The sequence below is a fragment of the Aquarana catesbeiana genome, linkage group LG04 (assembly GCF_042186555.1).
Source record: "Aquarana catesbeiana isolate 2022-GZ linkage group LG04, ASM4218655v1, whole genome shotgun sequence".
In the NCBI taxonomy this organism is placed as follows: domain Eukaryota; kingdom Metazoa; phylum Chordata; class Amphibia; order Anura; family Ranidae; genus Aquarana; species Aquarana catesbeiana.
The window spans coordinates 286,074,503-286,096,064 of NC_133327.1; the positions used below are offsets into that span (position 1 = coordinate 286,074,503).

Sequence of the window (21,562 nt, forward strand, 5' to 3'; positions counted from 1 at the left end):
GGTATCTATTTACTCGGCGTAACATCATCTTTCACATTATACAAAAAAATGGGCTAACTTTACTGTTTGTTTTTTTTTTAATTCATGAAAGTGTCCCTTTTCCCAAAAAGTTGCGTTTAAAACACCGCTGCACAAATACCATGTGACATAAAATATTGCAACAATCGCCATTTTATTCTCTAGATTCTCTGCTAAAATATATATATATATATATAATGTTTGGGGGCTCTAAGTAATTTTCTAGCAAAAAATACGGATTTTAACTTGTAAACACCAAATGTCAAAAATAGGCTAATGCCGCGTACACACGGTCGGACTTTTCGTCTACAAAAGTCCAACGGACGCTGACGGACTAAAGCTGGCTGGTAATCCGATCGTGTGTGGGCTTCTCCGGACTTTCAACGGACTTTTTTAGCCTCAAATCCGACGGACTTTAGATTTGAAACATGCTTCAAATCTTTACGTCGTAAGTACGACGGACCCGAAATCCGCTCGTCTGTGTGCTAGTCCGACGGACAAAAACCCATGCTAGGGCAGCTATTGGCTACTGGCTATGAACTTCCTTATTTTAGTCCGGTGTACGTCATCACGTACGAATCCGTCGGACTTTTGTGTGGTCGTGTGTAGGCAAGTCCGTTCGTAAGAAAGTCTGCCGCAAGTCCGCCGAAGGTACGTCGGAAGTCTGTCGGACAGGCTGTCGGACTTTTGTAGACGAAAAGTCCGACCGTGTGTACGCGGCATTAGTCATGAAAGGGTTAAAAGAAGCCACAACCTACAGCAGATAGTAGATGTAGTCAACTATGAGTTTGGTTTAAGCAGATATTCTCAATTCCACCATCTTGACACAAGGAAAGTGGTTCATCCAAGCAGACTTGCCTGATTTTAAGTGATATTTGAATGTTGTAGCCAACAAAAATTTTACTATCAGATTAGAAAGGGGTTCAAGGTAAGTGTTTAAAGCGTAAATCCACTTTTGTTGGGAAAAAACATTGCCCTCTGGGTGATCTATGTACATTGCAAGGATTTTAGAAAACTTTGTTGCAGGTTCCTACCTTTTGTTATTCTGAAGAAATTACTGTTTGTTCCTCTGTGCCCCTGTGCTGAGTAAGTCCAATCAAAGTGGTTTCATAATTATCAACCAGCTGCTGCAGCTGCAGGGCTCTAATGGAGAAAACTGTAGGGCCTGCATCCCTTTAGACAAGATTTTCTATTGGGAGCATCTCACCAAAAAATTACATTTTTTTTGCAGAGGATGACAAAAATCTGACTTGTATCTTAGTGCAGACTTCTGGGAAAATCAGTGAGCCAATCACACAAGCAGGAAATTATGTTTCTGGGGGGCGTTCTGTACACATGCTGTACAGAACACCTCCCGTTAGCCATATTGCATTGCATTTTACAGAAAATTACAGAGCTGCAGATTAAAAAAGAAAGGTAATTTTTACAATATGACTTGTGTCGCATTTGTATATACTATATTATTTTTCTTTATTTGCTATTTTTTCCCATGAAAGTGGAGTTACCCTTTAAGTTGTAGAATACATTACTGCATGATGCAATAGCAGCAACATAAATAACTAAAGTGTATCAAACAATAGGTCTGCAAATACTAATAATTATAATAATAATAAGTTTTCATTAGCAAGCAGGCTAAGCCTGAGTAAAATAGCCTGTCCCCTGTCAGCATGTTATAAAGAAGGACCTTTGCTATCTGTGTGGAAACAGACGTCTCTCTGCAGAGGTCTATCACACCCCCTGCTGAGTTGTCACTTCATTCAGCAGAAAGCATGAATTTTGCTAATTAAAGAGCTATAGATCTTATTCAACAGGGTGAGGTTTGTAGGACCCAGTGGCGGTTGGTGCTCAATATTTTAGAGGGGACGTCAAAGCAATGCCACCAGCCCCCCCCCCCCCCCCCCCCCATGGGAGATGGACAATAAGGCAGCAATCAGAGGCCTCCTTACCTTAGGAGGCAGGTAACAAGGATCCGAGGTAGGGTTGTTGCTCCTCGCTCCAGCTACTCCTTGCTCCGGGGGCCATTGCTTCTCCTCCTGGCTGAACAGGAAGTGGGTCCTGGCCAATTGAGTCTCAGGACCCGCTTCCTGATTTGCTGGGAGGAGAATCAGGAAGACAATAATGAATATTAATTCACTATTCACTATTGTCACACAACTGGGTGGGCTCAGGGCGCACTGCTCTGCACCCCTAGCCCACCCTTTTTTGAAGCCAGTTAGAGCCTCGGGCTCTAATCACGTGCTTAAAAAAAAACCCTTTGAAATCCATGCATCTGACGTCTTGCATGTAGATTTGGGTCTGGACATATGGACGGGCCGCCACTGGTAGGACCTATGCAGTGGGACCACCAGTTCCTCACAGAGAAGCATAGATTCTTCTATATAGCATGCTGGCAAGGGACAGGCTTTTCTGCTCAGGCTGAAGCTGTTTTCTAAAGAAAACAAACTTTGCACACCTTATGTTTTGATGCACCTGAAATGTATTGGTACTAAAAATTTAATTGTGCTTTAAATGACAATATGGGAGTATATAGACCCAGGGAAGTTGCACTTAAAGCCATGAATTTTTTTTTACCACCAGTCTGACAATACAATGCAAAGGTCTGACACAGTTATACAAAGATTTGAGATAGTTCTTTACTCAATATACAGGCATGTTTAAATTGGCGCAGTGTTACAAAGGGCAGACTGTATGAATCAAACTCCTAGTAAATGTGTCATATTCTGTCTCTTTGCTCCTTTTTTCATTGCCTCGCTGTTTGGCAAGGCTGATTAATCTCCCCCAATATGTGCATAGACTTGTATATTTTTATCACCTAGGTGTGCAGGAATGTACACAGAGCAAACATCCCTGGTTCTGAACAAATCTCATTATCTCAAAGAGAAAACATGGTGAATTAACCCCACCTGGATGGGAATTTCTGAAAGTGGTCATGGCCACTATCATTGTCCCCTGGTCTTAATAAATTAGGCCAAATTAAAACACAAACAAACACTTTTAATAATAGTGTGGGGCTGTGATATTTAACCACTGCTATATACAGCAGGTAAAATAAGTATTGAACACATCACCATTTTTTCTAGGTAAACATATATCTATTGACATGACATTTTCACCACATGTCAGTAACAACCCTTGCAATCCATACATACAAAGAAACCAATAAGTTCAGAAATTAAGTTATGTGTAATAAAATGGAATGACACAGGGAAAAAGTATTGAACACATGAAGAAAGGGACGTGCAAAAAGGCATGGAAAGCCAAGACACCAACTGAAATCTATCAGTAATTAGAAAGCAATCCTGCCCCTTGTCAGTGCAAATAATTATCAGCTGGTTCAGCCTCAACTGATGGCCTATAAAAAGGTGCCTCATTACCAAGGTGTCACACAAGAAACATCTCATATTGGGTAAAAGCAAAGAGCTTTCTCAAGACTTTTGCAACCTTATTGTTTTAAAACATACACATGGCATTGGGTACCGAAGGTTTTCTAAAGTTGTGAATGTTCCAGTGAGCACTGTTGGGGCCATAATCCCAAAGTGGAAAGAACATAATTTCACCATAGACCGGCCACCACCAGGTGCTCCTCACAAGATTTCTGACAGAGGAGTGAAAAGAAGTATCAGGAAAGTTGTCCAAGAACCAAGGACCGCTTGTGGAGAGCTTTAGAAGGACCTGGAATTAGCAGGTACAATTGTTTCAAAGAAAACAATAAGTAATGCACTCAACCGCCATGGCTAGTATGCACGTTTATTACGCAAGACTCCATTACTGAAGAAAAAGCATGTTGAAGCTCCTTTAAAGTTTGGTGCACAACATTTAGACAAGCCTGTGAAATACTGGGAGAATATAATCTGGTCAGATGAAATCAAAATTGAACTCCTTCAATGGCATAATACACACCATGTTTGGAGGTCAAATTGCACTGCACATCACCCCAAAACACCCCAATACTAACAGTGAAGTTTGGAGGTAGGGACATCATGGTGCGGGGCTGTTTTTCAGCATACGGTACTGGCAAACTTCATCTCACTGAAGGAAGGATGAATTGACAAATGTACCAAGACATTCTTGATAAAAATCTGCTGCCATCTAGCAGGATAATGAAGATGAAACGAGGGTGGACATTTCAGCAAGACAATGATCCCAAACACAAAGCCAAGGAAACTCTCAATTGGTTTCATAGAAAGAAAATAAAGCTGCTAGAATGGCACAGCCAAACACCTGCCTTGAATCCAATAGAACATCTATGGAAAGAACTAAAGATCAGAGTTCATAAAAGAGGCCCACCGAACCTTCAAGATTTGAAGACTGTTTGTGTGGAAGAATGGGCCAAAATCACACCTGAGCAATGCATGCGACTAGTTTCTCCATACAGGAGGAAGTTGCGCTTTGCAAGGTAATTTGCCCCAAAGCTTAGATAATGTGGTGAAGTTTTGCTGACTTCCATTATCCAATCAATTGCAATCAAAAATTATGTTTTTTTCCTTGCACGTGATTGTGTATTCTTTGCAAAGTTAAACATCACATATAGTACACTAAGCTCTGGGGAAAATGTCCTTGCAAAATAGAACTTCCTTTGCAAAGTGAACAGCCTATTTCCCCCTAGTAAATCAACTCCATAGTAACTAGTTGGAGATAGATAGAAAGATAGATAGATAGATAGATAGATAGATAGATAGATAGATAGATAGATAGATAGATAGATAGATAGATAGATAGATAGATAGATAGATAGATAGATTTTAAAATAAAACAAATAAATGTCTGGCTGCAAATAGATAGATAGATATTAGCATATGCTCAAACCAACACTGGCTTTCTAAGCTTTTTTGGGGCTACAAGTCACAGACTTGTTTTGTAATTTGTGTACCTATCAATATGATTGCATTTTAGTAAAGCAAAACTTTTGGGAATGTGTTAACTCCTATGGGGCGACAGCTAGGAATCATAAATAACTCATTGTCCACACACGCAGCCCCAGCATATAAATGACTTTACAACAAGCCTGCTTCTTGGCAAGAGATCTGTGTTCACTCTCATTCTCCACTAGCTCTTGCATATCTGATCACACAGAGAAAGACATTCACAGGAGTAAAAATCATGTGCCTATTTGTACCTGGCTTTCTTTGCAACAATGCGATGGACTGCTTCTATGCTAGGGCATATGACTCTTTCCCCTGCTCACTATTTGTCAATTAGTGTGCACTGCATTACTAAAGAGCGCAGAAATAGAGAGTTTCACCACATAACACTGGTGTGTTGGTGAAGGAGGAGGTAAGGGCACCATAGCATTAGCAGCTTATCCATTATGTGCCTGCTGAGGATGCCGAAGATTATCAATGCCATTGCAGTGTTCTACAGAGCACTGAAATCCACATGAGTCATGTCACCTGGATAAGCTTACATTCTAAGACCGCTTAAACACACACAAACATTTGAGGGTCAGTTCAGTCAGATATAGTCCAACTTAGTATGTGGGAACAACCAGCAGAAAAAAAAGCGAAAATAAACAAACTCCATGCAGATAGTTCCCTGGCTAAACTAAGGGGTCAGGGCTGCAAGTATACTGGCCAATCCTCTATGCTGCTCCTAAAATTATTTAGGCTGGGTGTACACTTTTCCACTGTGGCGTGTTGTGGTAATATGTGTTAGCGCACCAGAGGAGTGTAATCTCTGCCTTAGTATTTGCATTTAATTGCCTAAATAGTAGATAATCTCTACTCACTCCATCTTCTTCTTTCAATTACTGATGGAAGTGCAGTTCAACAATTCAGCAACTCCTTGCAGTACCAGCAATGTCTTATCATTATTTAATTAGGGATATTTGCACACAAGCAGGCTTATTCAATTAGGCACAGAGCAATGATGAGTGCAGTGAACCATAGCAAGCAATTAAATTTCAATTTAGTATTGCCACATCAGTAAAATATGACTTCTGATTGGCCGATATAGGTTATGGATTTGCATGGGATCTTTTGCCAGCTTACTTAATTACGTCCATTAATGTAACTATTTAAAGCTGAACACTGGACAAATATAATAGGCATCATTTAATCCAGGTATGTATATATTAGAATCAAATGAAAGGTACTTTTACACAGAACCAGCATAAATACTATAATCTGACGTGATATTGGACTTCTGTATTCAACTGTCAATGAGACTAGAGTCAGAGGCCAATCAGAAACAAGAAACATGCTTACAAGGATGACCTCAACAGTGTGCTTCTACTTCTTAAATCCCAACTTGCTTCAATACTTACCTTTAATCCAGAGCTGTGCTCCACAGTACTTCTTCCACCTAAGAAGTCCTCAGTCTTCCAGGTTGACTGACACCTTACATTACTCAACCTGGAAGTCTAAGGAAAGATTTTGAGTGCAGAGCATCATGGGCCCCTTCCCTGAGCACAAAACCCTGCACATACAGTGTTGGGGCAAGGGGAGCTAATGTCACTATGTCACTCTCTGCACCTTCCAGGACTGACCACGGTCAGAAGAAAACAAAAGAAGAAGAAGATCCAACATATCATGTGACTAGCCAGAGCATATGAGAAAAAGGTATGTAAAAGACAAGCTAACCATATTTCTGGGGATGTAGGGGCACTTCAAGGAGGTTCAAGGGCACTGAGGTTTGGATCTGATTGTCCAATCACAAGCTAAGTGGGTTCTGGGCTATGCTATTTTGTATAATAGGCAAAATAAAACTCTTCACTAAGTTTAAAGGAAAAAGTGTAAGAGAACAAGATAGGAACAGCTGCAATCAAAAATGTCGGAATACAAAATACAAATACAAAAACCACATAAATGAAATAAGTTGCACTAATTCCTTAAATTTCATAAATTGACTCCCATAAACAAAGTCATATATAGTAAAATGATTATAACAATTCAAAAACTCACACAAAATGATGGAAAATGCAATCATAATGATGCGATAATCATAAAAAGTCGAAGAAAATATTACAGCGCACACATGCAAAAAATACATTTACCTCCAGCAAGGCTAGTTTAAAAACACCTAAACATTTAAAAAAAAAATTATCAAAAAATATGGGGATTTGGTCACACCATATTACTATATGGTGCTAAGCCCAATTACTGTGACAAAGTACCCCATGATTAGTGGGTCCTACACTATCCATAGACTGGGAGATCCTGCATCTCTGAACCATGAGAGCAATACACTCTTCTAAATGGGAGAATCTTGAGGTCTCCACCCATGACACAAGTGGACACTAATGAGAGGTACTTAATGAGGGAGTGGGGTGCTCCTTACCCAAAGGGATTTGGTCAGAATCCATACAATATACAAACAAGATATTTGGGGGGCACACCCTAAAAGATGCATTAAAGGTGGTGCAGCCATAAGACCATACAGTAGAAGAAAATATTACAGCGCACACATGCAAAAAAGACATTTACCTCCAGCAAGGCTTGTTTAAAAACACCTAAACATTTAAAAAAAAAACATTATCAAAAAATATGGGGATTTGGTCACACCATATTGCTATATGGTGCTAAGCCCACTTACTGCGACAAAGTACCCCATGATTAGTGGGTCCTACACTATCCATAGACTGGGAGATCCTGCATCTCTGAACCATGAGAGCAATACACTCTTCTAAATGGGAGAATCATGAGGCCTTATGGCTGCACCATCTTTAATGCATATTTTAGGGTGTGCCCCCCAAATATCTTGTTTGTAAATCATAAAGAGTCCACACATCTTGTTATTAAACTCCTTATTGGATCAACATTACCTCCCATACATGAGGTCCTCAGGAATTTGGTAGAAAAACAAGGTAATGCCACATACAGTAAGTGCTGACTGGCCCATTAAGAGTACTTTTACAGAGATCCAACACAAACTCAACAATACTCAGAAGATCCAGGGCATATGAGAAGAAATAAATATACTAAGTAGTAAAATCAAACTATTAAAACCACTAGCTTATTTAAAAGCAAAGAGGGTACTCACAAAACAACTTTGATAAAAACAGCATGGCTCTTTTTCAGCTTCCATTTATATAAATTGTCCCTAATGGGTGCATTTTGTGGTTTAGAAAATCAAACTTATTTATGTTTATTATGTATAATTATATTGGCCTTACCTTTTCCAAGTCTTATTATTTAGTGAACTCTCAAGAGGTAGGTTATAAAAAGTTTAAATTGGCTCATATTGCCAGTAATTATTAATGGTGATATGGATTTTTACATTGAAATGTCTAGGGGTGAAGTCCCTATCTCTGCTTGTCTTCAGTTCTGCATATAATGCAAAGCCATTAACCATTCAGAGTCCCCTGAGGATGTATTGCGTGACAAAATGCGTTGGCTTGGTTGTGAGTCATCCATTGGTGTGCTCTCATGCTGTTTTCTCTATTTCATCCTATAATTTACCCTTTAATTTCTCTCTTTCATGATATATGATTTTGTTTATGGGAATCAATTGATGAAATAATTAGCACAACTTTTTTCATTTATTTATGTTGCTTAAATGCACTGCTGCAAGAAGGTCCAGGACCTGGCTGTCTGGAAAGGGTGTCTGTAACACATAACCAGCTGAACAGAATTACAAACCCTTTTGTATGCTCACATTATTTCATCTTTCAAGTGTATATTTAGCGGTCTGGCTTACCCTTCAGCTTTAAGGCATATGAATATTAGCCTATACATTGGCAATAACCTTTACTAGGTAATGTTTGTAGTCATAATGAGGCATCACCGTATTATAATTTTCAGTCTAATTTGGTATAAGATTTTAACATAACCAATTTAGGCTGCAGGGGAATAAGCAAAGAAAAACAAATCATAGGGCACATACATAGTTAATGTGGCGACAGAAGGCAATTACACTGTGCTGATCTGATACAGTGTTTTAGAATGAGATCAAACTTAGAAAAAAGCTTCTTGTCGTACAGCAGTCCAACAATTCAAGCCATTTGGAAGAAGAAATGTGACTTTTCATTTGACTTCACAGGTGCTGATCAATTGCTAATTATCCTTTAACCACATCGACCTGTTCCCGCAGTTTGTGCTGTATAGATTAATGAATAGCATTATAGGCGAAACAATATTGCACACGAGGAAGAATTCTTACATGTATTATTCAGCCCACATAAATACATGAAATGAAAAAAACAGAGAGATTTAATAAAGGGCCAGCAGAAAGTTTGATACTTGTTCCCGCTATGACATGCTTGGAAGTGTTTGACATGCTGGTGACAGGTCTTCGATGATTTCATCTCTAACATGAATATTGGTAAATGTAGGTGTAGCTTGTTAACACTTGTAAAGGTTGGCCTGTGCTTCATCTGTCACAACACACATTTCTCATTATGCTGCAGGAACATAAGCTTGTCACGGCTGCTATCCTGGCATCTCTGACACAAATAATTTTTATAAGGCTAAGGTGGAAATAGAAAAACCACACTTGGATGGGAACATTCAAAATAAATGTATATATCCACATACAGCCTGGGGTTATGCAGCACTCTGTAGGAAAAACAAATAGCCTGGGTCTGACCCAAACTCTCATGGACATGACATTTTAAAGGTAATGCAGCTTTTCAAGGCAAATAGCTAAACACACAGCTAAAATACATGGATACACTCTTTCAAGGATTTAGAATTTTTTAAAGGCCAGACCAGAAATGTATACAGTTCTGCTAAATATTGTAGCCAGTTTGGTGACATTGTTTTTTTCTTATAATATACAGTAGTCAAAGTGGTAATAAACCCCAAAACAAAAGTATAATATATTGTAGCTTAATCATTTTTAGATGTAGTGCCTGCATTTTTTCAGCCTTATTTCTATTGTGTTCACCTAGTGATTCTGCCAGTAGCTCTGTTATTTTTCAACTTCCTTTAACAGGCCAAACTGTCCAGCAAAAGTGACTGTTATGCCCTGTACACAGGGTTGGATTTTCCGACGGAAAATGTTCGATGGGAGCTTGTTGTCGGAAATTTATGTAGGTTCCATCGAACATTTTCCATCGGAATTTCCATCACACAAAATTTGAGATCTGGATCTCAAATTTTCTGACAACAAAATTCGTTGTCGTAAATTCCGATCGTGTGTACACAATTCCGACGCACAAACTTCCACGCATGCTCGGAATCAAGCAGAAGAGTCGCACTGGCTATTGAATTTCATTTTTCTCAGCTTGTTGTACGTGTTGTACGTCACCGCATTCTTGACGTTTGGAATTTCCGACAAGATTTGTGTGACCGTGTGTATGCAAGACAAGTTTGAGCCAACATCCGTCGGAAAAAATCCATGGATTTTGTTGTCGGAATGTCCAATCGTGTGTACGCGGCATTAGAGGTATGAGAAAAAACATTTCCCACTGACAAAGATGCTTACAATGGTCAGCTTTTATTAATTTATCCCAAAATGAAAAAAAATATTGGTGTAACTAATGTGTTAGATGGAGTATAGCTTTAATTGTTTGACAAGTCCATGTAACTATTTTCCACTACCCTCTCCCCAGATTGACATTGTTACTGTCCAAAGATGTCTCTGTTGCTCCCTCATCCCGTTTGGGAACACCCTAAGATAGGAAGTGTGTCATTGGCCATAATTAATAATGCAATAAAAATATAAAATTAACTTTAAATGTTTATATTTTAAAATTGCAAATTCCATGTGATAAAAACATGTTTTGCTAATAGCTCCATGTGCACTAACCCAGCCTTTTTCAACCAGGGTGCCTTCAGGTTTCTTCAGGGGTGCCTTGTCAAAGTGCATAAAAATTGCCCAAAAATTGTACACATGCCAGCAGGTAGATCAAGCCTGCCTTTTAGTTACACAAAGCCACAGGTTTTCATTGTTCACCATTATGACCTTCTAGCCACCAGTGTCCTAACAGCCAATGACATCATAAGTTGATAAAGAGGATGTTGGTTGACTGCACAACATCCTTGTTTGCCCCTCCTCTGCCCCTCTCCATGAGCACTGGGGTCACATTAGCTGAGTGATGGAGAGGAACTGAGGAAGAAGAGAAACACTGGAATACTAGTCAGTACCAGTGTGCAAAGATGTATTTGCTGTGGAAAAAAAATAACCTCTAACGTTGGGTATCCTATATGTGTGGATGCATTATGAGAAACTACTAGAATCATTTTTTACATTTTAGAATGGGGTGCCTCAAACTTGTCCATAATTTTAAAGGGTGCCTTGATTGAAAAAAGGTGGAGAAACACTGCACTAACCAATAATCTGAACATCCACGGAAAAGTATACACTCTTTTGAACTATACTTTTATATTATCAGTGGTACGCATATTGTTTTTTCAAATGTTTCCAAAACTCCAAGCCTTACTCTTCTTCAATGCATTTCGTAAACAGCGTTCACTTCATCAGAAGGAGATTAACATAGGATCTGGAATCATATTCAGCAATATAAAAGCAACAATGTGCTATTGTGTAAGCTTTTAACCCAACTCCAAGAATAAGCAGGCGATGGAGGGAGAAGATCATTCAGGAACCCACTGAGGACATCTCAGAAAGGGAAGCAGCTTCTATTCACTTATAAATACCGATTATATCTATTGGACTGCATGACGAGGATTGGTGAATGCAAGAGATGTTATTTTGACCTTATCCTGACCTGTCGGAGGTGTCTGTTAAACTCCAAAGGGCATGTGACAGTCTCATAATATTGAGTAGGGTATACCCTCACAAAAAAGGTCCTGTAATTATCCAATTATCCAAAGCAGTATAGTCAGGGATATAATGTACATGATGGAAAAGAAAGGGTTTTTCTCCCAAGGGCCTATACGCAGCTCAAAAAATTGATTACTAGTTTGTAAGAATTATTGCTTTATTGATGTATAAAAAGATTCTGACTTTGCATAGTATTACCAAAAAAAATGTCGAAAAGCAAAGAATGAAATACGAGAGATACATATATCTTTAAAAGGATAACAACATGAGCTCTGGTGTACAATATTCTAATGGATGTCAAAATACCACATTAACTATGTACAATTCACCACTGTGGATTGCCATATGGGTGTCCCCAGTGCGTTTCAATCTCTATTGGATATAAACGATCTTCTTCAGGGAAAAAAAACAATGTGGGTATCTTAGATAGAAATATACCAAATATTGTTAACCAGAGTATATTTTAAAATCATCACAGCTGGATTTTCCACGAGGAACACCCAAACGAGCGACAAACTGCCTTATCTCTGGCCGCAAATTAGGAGAATATCAAATATGTCACTATTTCTGGCGCTGAAGGGAATATCATTCTATCATGTACATGCATTTGATGGTCAGGTTAGATGTCCATCACAGGGATCCAAATTATAGGCTGCACATCCACCTGGACAGACACACTGGCATACTGCAGGAGCAACAATAAGATCAAATAAAAACCTGCTAGAATACATACATATATATAGACTTACCTCTTATGCAGCCTATAATTTGGATCCCTGTGATGGACATCTAACCTGACCATCGAATGCATGTACATGATACACTGACATTCCCTTCAGCGCCAGAAATAGTGACATATTTGATATTCTCCTGATTTGCGTCCAGAGATAAGGCAGTTTGGGGCCGCCTGTTTGTCGCTCGTTTGGGTGATCCTCGTGGAAAATCCAGCTGTGATGATTTTAAAATATACTCTGGTTAACAATATTTGGTTTTCTATCTAAGATACCCACATTGTTTTTTTCCCTGAAGAAGGTCGTTTATATCCAATAGAGATTGAAACGCACTCGGGACACCCATATGGCAATCCGCAGTGGTGAATTGTACATAGTTATTGTGGTATTTTGGATATCCATTAGAATATTGGACACCAGAGCTCATGTTGTATCCTTTTAATTATATATGTATCTCTCGTATTTCATTCTTTGCTTTTCGACATTTTTTTTTGATAATACAATGTAAAGTCAGAATCTTTTTATACATCAATAAAGCAATAATTCTTACAAACTAGTAATCAATTTTTTTGAGCTGCGTATAGGCCCTTTCTTTTCTATACAATTATTGGGCTAGCAGCATTTTGTCTATACCTAGGGAAGGTGGGTATCCAACCTTGCCATAATTTACATGATAACATACCTAAGTTTTCCTACACACTACTCCTGCAATACAGCATATTAGGGTTTGCAGAAACCTGTCTAACAATTACTTTTAGTTATCCGAGAGGTTCAAGCAGAAGATTATTTCCAAAAGCACAGTGTTATTACATTCAAAGTCGGGCTGATTGCTCAACTTAGAAACATTCACATACATTAAGGCTCCTTTCACGCTGACAAGACTAACAAGATGATCTGATCATTCCCTGAGCCCAAAGTAAGTCATATGGCGCCATGTTTGGGACCTATGTGTGCTCATTCACATGCCTGCAGAAGGCCATACTCCATAAATAGGCTGTACACTGTTAACCACACTTCAGAGCATTTACATGCGTACAAGGATGGATGAACACAAAGGTGGGTATTTACTAAATAGGAGAGTGCAAAATCTGGCGTAGCTCTGTATAGAATCCAATCAGCTCCCAGGTTTTATTGTCAAAGCTTAACTGAGCAAACTGAATTTAGAAGCTGATTGGATACCATGCACAGCTGCACCAGATTCTTAGTGCTCCAGTTTTAGTAAATCCCCTCAAACTGTCTGCTCCCAGGGGTGCACATCCATCCCTGTGTGCATGTAGCTGCAGCCTGTCATTAATTCGTATAGTTGGCCAGCCCTCAAAAATTCTACTCGCCTGCTCGCATTTTGCGAGTGGAATTTGAAGGCTAGCAAGCTATGGCTGCCTGGGAGCGGGGGGGTGAGCACCGCCGGCAGGCAGGGTTGTATGGGAGCTGTTCTCCCAGCGATCGTAGAGGGGATTAGGGAGGAGAGCAGGCGGCCGGATGATCAGAGCGCTGAGGAACATCACAGCTTTCATTTCAATTGCTGTATATTGCCCGCACTCGCCATCACATACTGCCCCTCCTCCTTGTCCAGGCACTTTGATAGACAGATCACCTGTCCAATCCCGGGATGTGTGACATATATCAAAGTTCCCAAGCCAGGAGGCGGGGCTGTATGTAACAGCGAGCGGTGGGAACATACTGCAATTGAAATTAAAGCTGTGATGTTTCTCGGCGCTCTGATCATCTGGCCGGCAATTCCTCTCCTCTCTTCCCCTGCACAGGTAGGCTGCATTGGTGGACACAGGCTGCATTGTTAGACACAGGCTGCACTGGTGGACACAGGCTGCATTGATGGACACAGGATGCATTGTTAGACGCAGACTGCATTGGTGGACACAGGCTGCATTGGTGGACACAGGCTGCATTGTTAGGCACAGGCTGCATTGGTGGACATGGACAGACTGCATTGGTGGACACAGGCAGGCTGCAATGGTGGACACGGGTAGGCTGCATTGCTGGACACAGGCAGGCTGCATTGGTTGACACGGGCAGGCTGCATTGATGGACACTGGCAGGCTGCATTGGTGGACACGGGCAAGCTGCATTGATGGACACAGGTAGGCTGCATTGTTGGGTACAGGTGAGGCTGCACTGATAGGCAATGATAAAGTTGTTGTTAATATTTATTTTTAGAACTTAATTCTGCATAAAACATTTAAGTGTCATTTCATGAGATAATTTATGAGGGCGTGTTTAGGGGCGGAATTAGGGGCAGGGCAGGTTAGGGGTTGGGTGGGACAACTGGTGGCGAGTAACCATTGAGGCCTGGCTAGTAGCTCAGGACTTGAAATTTTGAGCCCTGCAGTCGGCTATTAGGAAATACCTGTCATTGGGCACAGAAATGTTCTCCTCTTTTACATTGTACAGTTAGTTCTTTGCACCTGAGCGAATGAGCCTTAGCAGCTGCCATGTATTGTATTTTAATATCTTTACAGTTTCATCTTAAATATTTAAAGTCAAATGTAAAGGAAATAAAGCAGTGTATTTATGAAAGTTTTGATGGTCAATTCTTCTAACCAAAAATTAATTGGGAAACATTTACCTTGTTTATAAAGAAAACTCAGTGCACAATCATCCAACATTTAGCAAACATTCACCCACTAAAAATGATATTGCCTAATAAAATCCCCAGGCTTTCTTACTTGTTAGATTACCTGTTTCTGTAGAACTGCAATCCCGACATGTCTAACTGGTATCAATACTGTCTCTGTGGAATTAAAAGTTCCACAATGTCCTTTCCCTGCACTGAAAGACACATCCCACATAACCCAAACTAACAGTCACATCCCACTTGAAACTCCCTGTACAGACAACTACAGTGATTGAAAGTCTGCATTTAGATTTATTTGTTTAACATGCATCCAGTATGTATTTAACAGTATTTTTTTTTAAATGGACAACCACACCTGATTCCGATATATATATATATATATATATATATATATATATATATACACAGTATCTCACAGAAGTGAGTACACCCCTCACATTTTTGTTAATATTTTATTACATCTTTTCATGTGACAACACTGAAGAAATGACACTTTGCTACAATGTAAAGTAGTGAGTGTACAGCTTGTATAACAGTGTAAATTTTCTGTCCCCTCAAAATAACTCAACACACAGCCATTAATTTCTAAACCGCTGGCAACAAAAGTGAGTACACCCCTAAGTGAAAATGTCCAAATTGGGTACAATAAGCCATTTTCCCTCTCTGGTGTCATGTGACTCATTAGTATTACAAGATCTCAAGTGTGTTAAATTTGGTGTTGTCGCTCTCACTCTCTCATACTCGTCACTGGAAGTTCAATATGACACCTCATGACAAAGAACTCTCTGAGGATCTGAAAAAAGAATTGTTGCTCTATATAAAGATGGCCTAGGCTATAAGAAGATTGGCAAGACCCTGAAACTGAGCTGCAGCATGGTGGCCAAGACCATACAGCAGTTTAACAGGACAGGTTCCACTCAGAACAGACCTCGCCATGATCGACCAAAGAAGTTGAGTGCACGTGCTCAGCGTCATATCCAGGGGTTGTCTTTGGGAAATAGAGGTATGAGTGCTGCCAGCATTGCTGCAGACAGTGCAGAGGTTGTAGGGGTGGGGGGTCAGCCTGTCAGTGCTCAGACCATACGCTGCACACTGCAAGGTCTGCAAGGTCTCTAACATCCACCAGCTCCGTGATGTTGTCATGGAGGAGTGGAAGAGGACTCCAGTGGCAACCTGTCAAGCTCTGGTGAACTCCATACCCAAGAGGGTTAAAGCAGTGCTGGAAAATAATGGTGGCCACACAAAACATTGACACTTTCGGCGCAATTTGGACATTTTCACTTAGGGGTGTACTCACTTTTGTTGCCAGCAGTTTAGACATTAATGGCTGTGTGTTGCTGGGATAGCCTTCCCAGAAGAGTTTAAGCTCTTATAGCTGTAATGGGTGGGCCAACTCAATATTGAACCCTACGGTCTTAAGCCCTGTACACATGGGCCGAATGTCAGTAGACATCGGGCAGTACAACAAGGGCCGACATTCGGCCCATGTGCATGGCACCCTGTACGACAGAAGCCAAATGTTTGGTCCGCTTCTGTCGGATGAGCATGCTGGAAAACCAGCAATGGCGGAGAGCGCTGATTTGAGTGTTATAGCGGGGGGGCCATCCCCCTGTAAGAACACAACAGCTCAGCGAGGGAGATCATTGTACTAACTTCACATAGTACAGCAGCTGACAGTTTTGGTTGAATGAAAAAAAACTCATAGTGTGTACCAGACGTAAGACTGGGATGCCATTAAAGTTCATTTGCAAGTAAAGGCAGGCCTCCCAATACTTTTGGCAATATGGTGTGTATATATATATCGTGTACAGAGATCCATTCACCCTATGCAGCTGAACTCATAACACAGAAATGCCATCTTTCTGTAATGCATACAACAAGCTTTTTGGTTTATGCATGTCTCTCTTGGTAAAGCACAGACTGTAATTTAGCACATACAGTGACCCATGAGGGACACCAAAGGAATGTTTTGAAGCAGGATTTCTTCAAATGTGAACAAGTCTTTCTGTTCAAGATGCATATAAAATGGAACATATGCATACTTGCCAACAGTCCCAATTTTCCTGTGACAATCCGATTTTGAGACCCTCGTCCCGATCGGAGGCCGTCCCGATTAAAATCCCGGGATTTTGCTTTTGTCCTGGGAAATCAGGACAGTTTTTGGCACCGGAGCTGCTTCTTGCTCCAAAAATATGGCCGCCGCCACCGCCGCGAGATCTCTTTCCTGTTTCCCCTAGCTCTCAGCTCAGATCTAAACTCCGCCCCTCCAGCCCTCTGCACTGCATCTCCTCCCACTCTCCCTCACAATGTTACTTGGCCATCTACCGCCCTCCTCCGTGCCCCCTGTTTTCATGGTGTTGTACTGAGACAGTTTTCCTCATGAAAACCGGGGGGCACGCACAGGGGCGGGGGCGGTAAACGGCCGAGTAACATTGCGAGGGAGAATGGGAGGAGTTGCAGTGCAGAGGGCTGGAGGGGCAGAGATTAGGAGGAGTTGGAGTGCAGTAGGCTGGAGGGGCGGAGTTCCGATCTGAGCCGAGAGCCAGGGGGAACAGGTTTTCTGGGGGAAACCGATGTTGGCACAACACCAGTCTGTGAGAGGCAGAGCCAAGGGACTCTACTGCACTGGGAACACCTGATGTAAGGAAGCACTCCGCTGAGGATGCCTGATGTAAGAAGGAACTCTACTGGGAACGCATGATGGAAGCAATGACTCCGCTGGGGACGCCTGATGTAAGGAGGCACTCCGCTGGGGACAACTGATGTAAGGAAGCACACCGCTGGGGACCCCTGATGTAAGGAAGCACACCGCGGGGGACCCCTGATGTAAGGAAGCACACCGCGGGGGATACCTGATGTAAGGAAGCACTCTGCTGGGGACACCTGATGTAAGGAAGCACTCCGCTGGGGACGCCTGATGTAAGGAGGGACTCCGCTGGGGATACCTGATATAAGGAGGGACTCCACTGGGGAAGCCTGATGTAAGGAGGGACTCCGCTGGGGATGCCTGATGTAAGGAGGGACTCTGCTGGGGACACCTGATGTAAGGAAGTACTCCGCTAGGGATACCTGATGTAAGGAAGCACTCTGCTTGGGACACCTGATGTAAGGAAGCACTTCGCTGGGGACCCCTGATGTAAGGAGGGACTCCGCTGGGGACACCTGATGTAAGGAAGTACTCCGCTAGAGACACCTGATGTAAGGAAGCACTCCACTGGGGACACCTGATGTAAGGAGTAAACTCCACTGGGGACACCTGATGTAAGGAAGCACTCCTCTGGGGACACCTAATGTAAGGAAGCACTCTGCCGGGGACACCTGATGTAAGGAAGCACTCCACTGGGGACGCCTGATGTAAGGAGGGACTCCACTGTGGACACCTGATGTAAGGAGGGACTCCACTGGCAGTGCCTGATGTAAGGAGGGACTCCGCTGGGGACACCTGATGTAAGGAGGCATCCGCTGTGGACACCTGATGCAAGGAGGCACTCCTCTGGGGACACCTGATGTAAGTATGCACTCCGCTGGGGACACCTGATGTAAGGTGGGACTGCACTGGGGATGCCTGATGTAAGGAGGGAATCTGCTGGGGACACCTGATGACAGGCGACGTGACAAGTAACACGCTCAGGGCTCCCACTGATTCTGCATTATGGTGAGTTAAAATATTTAATTTTATATTACAATGTCATAATAGAAATAATGCGCTTTAGTCATCCTGACACTATAACAACCATGGTGTTGGGATGCTTGAAGCACTAACACCAGGTATTTGGATTATCTTTATCTGCTGATTGTTAAACTTTCTGGCATACACATATTTCTATTGTGGTGTAGAATTTGGGCCTGCTACCCGTCCATCCCTCTTTCTTTCCTTCTATCTCTTTCTTTCTCCCTCCATCCCTTGTTCATCTCAGACTCAGACCACACTCCCTTGAGCCAAGCCCCCTTTAACCCACACTAACTATTTCCTTTAAACCAAGGCCATTTTTCACTTTGGCGCTAAGCACGCTACATTTTCCTTTTCCTTGTACACCACACATAAAAGCTAGTGCCCTGCCTCCTAATTAAAATAAGACTCCGCCTACAGACAAAAAAGTGTCCCTATAAATTTTTTTACAATGTTGCCAACTATGCATATGGCTATAAAATCTGTTTATTTATCTACTGTTTGTTGGTAATTAACATTCCTGTTCCTGTTATAGGGGGTTCATTTTTACACCTTAGCCAAGACTGCTTCTGTTTTTTTACTATATGCTGATTGAAAGCATTTGTTTTCATACAGTTTTACAACAAACTGCCATCACAGCTTGAAGCAGAACTAACCCCCCTATCCTTTACAGCCAAGGAAGCTGTCATTTTAGCCTCTGTTTGAACTGAATTTGCCATGGTAATGCACATGTGATGCCTTTGCAGATCAGCTGACAGCACAAGCACTTGTGACAGTTACCATTCACAGCATGCCTTAAACTTACAGTAACTGTTTTGTGAGGCAATTCACCTGATGAGTTTATTTCCACTTAAAAAAAAACAACTGTACTTTTAATAAGAACTACACTAATCCTTTGCTCTTTTAAACCAATCTACACCTATACCCACACCAGCTAATTACTTACTTCCACGGGGCAGCTACTCCCTGCTCCATCTTCTCTGGACAAAATTCTCTTCACCTTTGAATGGATCCACACATTGAAGCCTTACACAGTGTTGTGTTCTGAGCATCTCCAGTCTCAGAAGAGAGTGCCATGCAAGTTCTTTAGGTATCACTGTGCAAGTGACCAGCCTTTAAGAGCTCAAAGAATTATAAGCGATTTGAAAACCACAGCTGTCCTACTGATGTAAATAAGGAGTTGAGATGGAGTGTTTCAGTGTAGACTAGTTCAGGAGTAGGAAGGATGGGTTAGGATGGGTTAGCATAATTTATATTAAAAGCTAGGTTCTCCTTTGTAAATAATATGCACTATGCAGTTAAGGGGCACCAGTAGTTTTACCAAAGTTCGGTAACCGGAACAGATAGTCAGACAAACCTTTTCTGACATTTATTGTTTAGTAAAAATCATTATCATTATCAAGTAAAAATCATTATTTTCTGCTAGAAAATTACTTGGAACACCCAAACATGATATATATACCCTGTTTCCCCTAAAATAAGACCTAGCGTGATTGTCGGCGATGGCTTCAATATAAGCCCTATCCCCCAAATAAGCCCTAGTTAAAGTCCTTGTAGGTCTTCTTTTCAGGGTAGGGCTTATTTTCGGGGAAACAGGGTAGGGCTTATTTGGAGGGTAGGGCTTATATTGCAGCCATCACCGACAATCACGCTAGGTCTTATTTTAGGGGAAACAGGGTACACACACATATATATATATATATATATATATATATATATATATATATTTTTTTTTTTTTTTTAGCAGAGACCCTAGAGAATAAAATGGTGGTTGTTGCAATATTTTATGTTGCACCATATTTGCACAGCGGTTTTTAAAATGCAATTTTAAAAAAATACACTGATGAATTAAAAAAAAAACTAAACAGTAAAGTTAGCCCAATTTTTTTGGATAATGTGAAAGAAAATGTTACGCCGTGAGAATCGTGATCTTTATTCTAAGCAAACAAATCGTGATTCTCATTTTAGCCAGAATAGTGCAGCTCTACTCTGGATCAACACGATATGTGGGAACATGATGCGTGGGAAACAAACATTTTCAAAAGAGGTTAGTAATAGCAGTCCTCATATTTTCTCAGAACATAATCCCCTTTTAATCAGTCAAAAAGAACAAGATCAAAATGAATGGCCCTATAAAAGATTAAAAAATAAAACTTTGCTGAAATTTTCAACTTCAACTAGTCCAGTAATTTTCCCGTCATAGTCTTTTCCCCCATTAGAGCATTGTGATGAGCTAATCTCTCTGTCTCTCTGCTTTCTCCTTCAACTAGCATGCTTCTTGTGCACACAGGAACTGCTGACAGGTAGGGTTTGTATGACAGAAGAGAGCATATTGGTCTTTTCTGTCATAAACCTTTCTCCCTGCCATTAGTAGCTTACTATACATTGCAGTACATTGCTCTGTGCCGTGATGACGTGATTACTGTGTGCATGCACTAAAGTTACATCATTGCAGCCTGGCTAACCAAGTGGCTGAAGAGCCCTGGAACCCGAGAAGGAAGACTGAGAGAAGAAGGTTGCAACGCGTGTGACCGGTGGGAGCGCTGACAGTACAGTGCTGAAGGGAATTGCTTTGTTAAGTCTGACATGTGCATATGTTGTGCGTACTAACACATTATAGCTAACAGCTCCTGTAGCCCAATAGAAAAAAAAAATGCAGAGGTTTGATTCTGCTTTAAAAATACATTTAATGATGTAATGATGGGTACAGAGGTGCATTAATTTGTGTATTTTATATCTTTATATATTTAGCACACTGGCTGAGTGGAAAAAACTGAACCATTTAGGGTTAGCTTTACAATGTCCTCAGTTGAAGATTTTCTGTATACAGGCATACCCCACTTTTAAGTACACAATGGGGTTTATTTAATAAAGCTGGAAAGTGCA

At 41.1% G+C, this 21,562-nt stretch overlaps 1 protein-coding gene across 2 annotated transcripts in view; it reads right to left on the bottom strand.

The window, feature by feature from the left end:
* The window catches only part of LOC141141497 (uncharacterized), a 96,706-nt gene that overhangs the window by 31,450 nt on the left and 43,694 nt on the right, over positions 1 to 21,562 (bottom strand). The window lies entirely within an intron of this gene.